Source organism: Gymnogyps californianus, chromosome 2 (genome assembly GCF_018139145.2).
Source record: "Gymnogyps californianus isolate 813 chromosome 2, ASM1813914v2, whole genome shotgun sequence".
Classification (NCBI taxonomy): Eukaryota; Metazoa; Chordata; class Aves; order Accipitriformes; family Cathartidae; genus Gymnogyps; species Gymnogyps californianus.
Genome location: NC_059472.1, coordinates 64321557 through 64329376, shown reverse-complemented (window position 1 = coordinate 64329376; position 7820 = coordinate 64321557).

The following is a 7820-nucleotide window of genomic DNA, read 5'->3' as shown; positions in this document are numbered from 1 at the left end:
GTAATGCTCACGCAACTCATCTACTGAACCATGTAACAACACTGCAACCTACCGTGGGTTACCTATGCAAGCCCACACTTGAGTCACAAATCACTTGGCCTGGGCATGGTAAAGGACATCAAGCTTAGGTAGATCCTTTCCCCACTTTATGTTTCTAGCATTGCCATAGAAGTCCTTAAATAAAAGGATGGGATTCCTTCTGCTTGTCACATAGTTTCACTTTCAGAGAATATATTAATCACAACAAAGGTTGGGGTTTTTGTTTGTTGGGTTGGTTGGTTTTTTTACAATAAGCCAGACTTCTGTCTATTTCTATGGAAAAAGAAAAATACTTGTTTGTTTGTACAAACTCTAGTTCAAGCCGAACTGTGGAGAGGCCTTTCAAGCAGAGTGCTGCCTACAGGATTTCCAACTTCACAAGGGTAAGGGAAAGATAAGGCAGTTGGTTTCAATACCTAACTTTATGAGGAAAAGGTGAGGATATGCCACTTGGACTACATGTTTGTGGTTTCTCCTGCCGTTTCCTCATTTACTGGATATATATCATAGCCACTGTGGTTTACCCTCAATGTAACCCCTTCTGTGATGAAAGAAACATCAATCACTCACTATGGTGGGTTTTAGCAATGTAAGTTCATGACACCATAAGATTTGGGAAGTATGGGGACATTGTGCACTGATAAAATGCCAATGTCACTTGCTTAAATTAAGAAACACATTCAGATCTGGTTTAAACTCAAATTAAGAAAGCCATTTTTAAAAAAGATTATTTTTCAAACCAAAATTATTCCCAGCACTATCACATCACCAGATCAACCAGACGATAGCCCCATTGTAGCAAATCCAGGAAACATACTTGCTTTGCTGCTTTCATTCCAAATAATTCCTTCAAAAAACACCAAAACAAACTAAGAAACAAACAAACAAACAAAAGAAAATCCATACCCAGCAAAATAAATAAATACAAAAGACAATTTAACTTAATTATACCAGGAACATGGACAAATGACAATGAAAAAAATAATTAAAATAATTAAAATGGACCGCATTCAGACTTTCACATTACTCAAAATTATTAAGCTAATGGCTAAAATCCAGAGCTTGAAAAAGCTTAAACTTTTAGTATTTTTGTCTATCAAGGAATAAAGATACCTTCTTGTTGTTACAAGCTATGACACTTTAAGGTGAGGGAAAAAAAAAAAGCCAAAAGCCAACCCCCCAAAACCCTACTCTTTAACAATTCTTTGAAATACGACCTCCTACGTCATTTAATTTTTGAAAACCCTAAGGTCATGTAACACACTTTCTCTGTCATTTGTAAGTACATTAACTCAGTGGCCATACGACAGTGAAATTATGATAATGGGCTGCTAAAATGGGTCATGCAGACACTGCATTTCATGTTAGCTTCAAACAACAGTGAGAATATAGTCCAAATCAAATATGACAGTACAAAAGCACATGGTTTACTTTTCTCAAGGCTTTGCCAGTAACTGGGAAGGCGGCTGCAACCACTGAATATAAATGTATTAGTGGAGTTTCCCACCTATGAACTGTCCTTCTCTCCCCACCCATGATGCACTAAAAGAAAACTGCCATGACAAAGCAGCAAACTTTTTAATAAAAGACTGTATTATTCCTTGCAAGGTTTTCCTTTGCATAATACAAAGGTTATCACTAGACAAAGCCCACATTCTTAAAAAGTTTCATATAGTAAGACCGAGAACACCACAAATTCTCACACAAAATAGAATAGTTTTTGTCTTTTTAAAGTATACAATCATTAGTATGCACTCTTCTGCCCGTACACAAAATTCAACAGATACTATTGCCTGAAGTGTAGGCAGTTCATCGGCATACGCAAGTATCCTTTGAAGAGGCCAGAATTAAAACATATCTAATTTGATACACATACAGAAGCCAACAAGCCACAACATTAAAATTATTATTATTATTACTATAGAGTTGAATGACAAAATGATCCTGAAGTGCACGCTTCAAGGACAGTTTGTTTATGTTCCTGCTTGTATCAATCTACAGGATCAGGAATACTGTTTGCAAAATTCACGCAAGCATGGCACATCAGGGTTTGCTTGTCCTTTCTTTTTTCATACATAGTGTTGCAGTTGGGAGGAAAAGAACTGCAGTCTTGAGACTCTTAAAGATGACCTCCTGAAAATGCAGGCAATCCACACAGGATCGAAATCTGTGCACCAGTTAAAATCATACAACTGCATTTAACCCATTGATTTTTTTACGGTATTAATACTTATGAACCACCTGTAATAAAGGCACAATTTTCTATAAAAAGCCCTTTTCTCTTTCTTTGTCTTTTCTGCACAATTTGAAAACTGTCAGTCTAATAGTTCCTAAGAGAACTCAAAGCAGTAAGGTTGACGAACACAAAAGCATAGAAACACCATCGCATGCAAAAGTTAGCTGAATAGCACAGATAATTGCTTAGATAATTATTTTGATAGAAGCCCTGCTGAAAGCTCCTATACTTTACCATACATGTTAAGTGTACATGACCCATCTCCTACATGTGCGCTATATGTCAGTTGATAAATGAATTAGCAACTTTTTGCTTTTTCTTTTTGTTCAATACGATAATAACATGTGCAGTTAGCTTAAAGGAGAATGGGAAACCTAGATTACCAGGCTCATATTTATTTTTAAGCAAATCATGTCTGTCAGACAGGGGGAGAAATCAAGTTACATAATTTATGTAAGAGGTGTCCATTATTTACACAGTAATGTAGCAGTCTGTGAGAAGACAAGCAAGCAGCAGTGAGAGAAGTTGCTCTTGAGGAAGATCACATTGCCCAGCTCCAGCCCGTGAGCTTCCTGAGCCTTATGCAGCCTGACTGACAATGAGATTTAATGTAGCCTAACTATAGTAGCCTTGAGCAGAGATGCAATTATAACAGGAAGGCATAGAGAGTTTTAGTGTATTAGACTGTATCAGACTGTTGCGAGCATCAGTGGCGTAATCAGCAAATGCTCACTCTTCCAGGCTCTTCCCCCCACCACCTGAAAATTCAGAATGTAAGAACCTTCCACTATTAAGAACTTGAGTAAAGGTCATTTTGTTTTCCTCAATACCATAAAAAATGGCATAGCTAGATTTGACATGCATATGCAAATCAGCACAGAGGAAAAAAACCTGATTTTCCTTCACACTGGATTACTGTATCTGTATGAAATGTTGATATAAACACCTTGACTAAGAAAAAAACCCACACCAGCTCTGTGGTTTAATTGGCAGGATAGACTTAACAGATGTAGCAGTGCTGGACAAGGTTATTGTCTCATGGCAGATGATAACAAAAATGTACAATGCTATACTGGTCAGAAAAATATAAATTCAACTTAAGTGGTATTTTAACATACTTCTATCATTTACACAAACAAGATGGGGAAGTATTTTACAATAACTGAGAATAATATATCAATTACAGATAACTGGTTAATAATATCAGTATATATAATACAAAACAAATGGAAATATTTGTATGGGGGAGAAAAAGATCACCATGGCTGTTCAATTTGTAGACATCTGAGGTGTCATAATATGCAATATGTCACTTAGTGCTTTGACACACAATCTTTCTTGGCCTTAATTAATGCTTTCATTTCAGACAGTTTTGAGTATATGAATCTACTGACTAAATAACTGCACCCACCCCCCAAAAAAATTCAAACCATTTTATTTCACTAAGAAGACAACCAACCCAAATGTTAACTAAATATGTGTTTATACAAAGTTTAGAATGAGAACTTTTGGCAAGAGTAAATAGAGACTGTTATTTTGACCGTACTTTTCATAAAACACATGTTCACACAGAACCACAAAAGGCGTACATACAGACTAAATACATGCAAAAAAAAAAATCCCAATCCCACCTATTTATCACAAAAGGAGTCGCCAAATCACGTATGAACTTCTACAACCCATTCTAAACTTCTTTTCTAAGCCTTGTGATGGGTCTAGATAGATATTATGTGCACTAAAGTAACACAGAAATATACCCTAATCTAGCAGTAACATCTTTAATTTGTCACTTTCATGGCAGACATTTCCAGATAGTCTAGAGGTCCAGAAATTTTATGTTGCCAGCACAAAAGCAACTGAAGTACCTGACCACTTAAGCCCTCATATTTTAAAATTCATGACAGAAGCAAAGTAAATTTTACTAAAGACTCTTATATAATCAATAATTTGTTCAAAACGTTTTTCTCATGGAAAGTTATGATGTTATTTCAAGCAACTGCTTATTACTATGTTATAAAGCAAATTCCTCTGCGATATTCTGTTCAGGATCATGAAACCTTGGCAGCGTTATACATTTCCTCTTGATATACAGCAAGAAGTAACACAGTTTGGGACAGTAATAAAAAGGATTCATCACTTTAAAATAGTTTAACATCCATTGTGTGCATTAAATGTTGGGGAAATGTTTGCAGAACTACTGCAAAAGAGCTGCAAATCTAATTCTTTTCCCCTGTCTGATTGATACAATCAGGAATTCATTTAAATGGTCCTTTAGTGAGCTGTCATCAAACTGCAGCCCATTTACAGAAGGTTAGCTAATTAATGAACTCTTGATTGAAGATTAATTTGGCAAAGCTTTTTAATTTTCGCCTTAAAACCATGACAAACAATGATGTATTTTAATTAGAGCTTCAGCTATAGCTGGGTGCTTTATATACATCTTTGATATTGTAAACAGATCACATCTATTCATTGGTAAATAGATAATAATGTTTAATTATCTGGAAATTAACAAAAGACTAACAACATATCCTTATTTTACACACTCAGAAATAACGTATGTCCATAAAATGAAATGTCTTATCGAAGAATGTAGATTCCACCACTGTACTTCAAAAATCCCTCTGTAACACATTGCTTTAACAAAAACTACTAAGTGCTAATTAAAAAGAAAGATACGGGCAGGTATATTCTGTATGCATACCCACAGATGTAGTAATCCAACTATCCAGTAAAAACCTGCTTCTTCTACCATAAAAATAATGCTGTCTTCATGTAAACTGTGATATTTCTGCACAATGATCGGTGATTTATTTGTGAAATTGCTAGAATGGCGAAGCCACACAGAGGTCTCAAAGCTCTCGACCAAGGTAAATAAAATGTCATAATATATTTAGCAAATAATAATGGAAAAAATAGAGAAAAACATCAACAGAAGATGCCAGGAAACAAACGGGAATGGGGAGGAATAAAATTCCTAGCATTTCTTCCCCCAAATAAAGTCACTGTTCATAGTGCTGCAGCCTAAATAATAGAGGCAAATTTAACTGCATTTTCAGAAAAAGTTCAATCAGATTATTTTTCAATTTATCATTTTAATTTTCAGTACTGTCTTCTATTTACAACTTTTTGTTTTCTTTTTCAAAAGACATGCCCTTTCATAGCTTTTATTTTATGTGCCATGACCCCCAACTCAGTTATTCTAACCACAAAAAGGCTGCAATGAAACACCATCGTTAAGTGAAAGCAGCAATAAGTTCCTGCATATCATCTGTGTTTTTGTTTGTGTGTTTGCTTTAAGGACAGGAAAACGGAATAGCATTTAAGATGCTCATAATAACCATGCTCACAAATAACACAATCAATAGCTTGTGGTTTTTTCAGAAATCATTTTCAACTAACTTGTCTCCTAACACTGGAGACGTAGAGTGCTTTCATCTGTTTGAGATCTGGCCTTTAATTGCTTCAGATTAACATTAAAATGCTATAATGCTTACCAAAAATGTCTTGGCTACAATTTCATGCATTTTATTTCATTTTAAACACTGTTATATATTAATGACAAAATATTCATCGATAACAGCAAAGATAAACCTGGAAATTAATTCAGTCTAAGAAGGTCTCACTTCTCCATTGATTATGTAGTCAGAGCTTAGTTAGGCAGGTGAAAGGTTCTGAATCAAACTAGAGTCATCTTTGCCTGAACATAAGAAAATCACAGCACATATATGCACTTATCCACGGAAGTATCTTTTCTTGGTTAGATGAGTATGTGAGCCTTTCTGTAGAGAACTAACATGCAGAATGTTGGAGCCAGGCATGAATTGCTGAAAGAGCTCGGGGTTTTCTTTAATTCCATCTTTGTTTTTCATCGACTTTACGGCAGGTGGTGTTTCTCAGAGGTTTATGGACAGTATAATCAAATACCAGGGAGAACATGAATTCTTGAACATTTTTATAGTGCGGCCGTGTCTTAATAAGGAGACAAATCCCAATCCTGAACAGACATCTAAACAGACATAGAGTACTCCTAACTTGCATGCTTATTTACCGTGTCCCAGCTAAGTATTACTATTGTTAGCATTATGATTAGAAATCATTATCCCCTGTGGATGTATGACCTCTCATATTTCAGTTTAGTCACATTTTTTTATCATATAGAACACTTGTGGAAAGTACATCAATAGCTAACCAAAAAGGAGTACCACAAAAACATGCTGTGATTTGTTTTCTCATGTGACTTAGTATCTGGAAAAGAGCAGGAGAAACAGCAGGAGTAAGCTGTCCGTGTACAAGCAAATGTTCCTAGAGCTACCAAAACCAATGAAGAAGAAAAATTATTGCTACGGTAACTAATATCTGTGAGTAAACACAATATGCTTTGACAAAAATAAATGCATAAAGTAAAACAGATAAAGGCAAAATCCAATTCTATGTTCACTGACACAGGTACAAACTCATGGACTCTCCTGACATAGCACTGGTGTAAGAGAGGAAAGAATTTAGCCCCTAAATGCATCTTTTAAATCCAGCAACTGTTCCCCTAACCAGGCTGAAAAAAGATACAAGGTTAGAGGATAAGAGATGCAGTAATGTAAAATCAGTGCCACACAAACATTTGAGAAACAGCTTTCATCAGAGCTGTCTAGCCCTAGATGTTTAAAATCATCTGTGTGAAAGGAGAGAAGAGAAAGAGGAAAATCACCTCCTTGTTCCGAAGGAAATTTTAGATTTTTGTACAATTATTTTAGTTTGAGTGGGCTGTGGAGAGCATTAAAGGAAATGAACAGAAAACGTGTTTTCATCAGTTGTTAGTTCGTGCTTGAAAAGCTCAAATACTGTTTCATTTTAATAGTTCAATTTCAGCATCTACGTACTCCTCAGTGCAGAATACAGGCACTGACAATGTAGGGAAAAGAACGTGTGAGGTTACAGGTAAAGGAGAGGAGCACGACAGGCACGATTGGACAGCGTTTCCCCTCCCGCCACAGGGGCACAGCAAGTTCTCATCCAGTGCCTGCAGTGGAACATTTTTCGCTAATGGGAGTGTGCGCTGGGGTACATGCAGCGTGCCGCTGGCTGGGTCCCTGGCTCTTCAGCAATGGCTGAGTGACTTACTCGGTATTGTTCAATACGGTTAAGTAGCACATACATCAGCTATCGTCATTAAAAAAAAACCCAAACCACAAACAAACAAAAAAAGGCCACCATATAAAACATAATTGTTCCTTTTATTTTGAAAAGTGTAGTTTTGTTTAGATTACAACTTCTGTTGCTGCTTCGCAGTGTGTTTTGTAAAACTTTTAGGACCTGCTCCTGCCACGGATGCATGTCCTCTGCAAAATACTGCCTGCCCTTACTGGCACCAAGGGTAAATCATAGGAGGTACTGAGCAAATCACAGAAGCAGGCCCTTATTCACTATGTCATCCTGCTGTTAAATCTTCGCTAAAATGTGAGGGGAGACCTCGAGGCTTTGCCTTTTGCTGTTTGGTGTTTGCATAAAAATTATCAAGTGTGTGGATGGCAAAATGCAAATCCGCGAG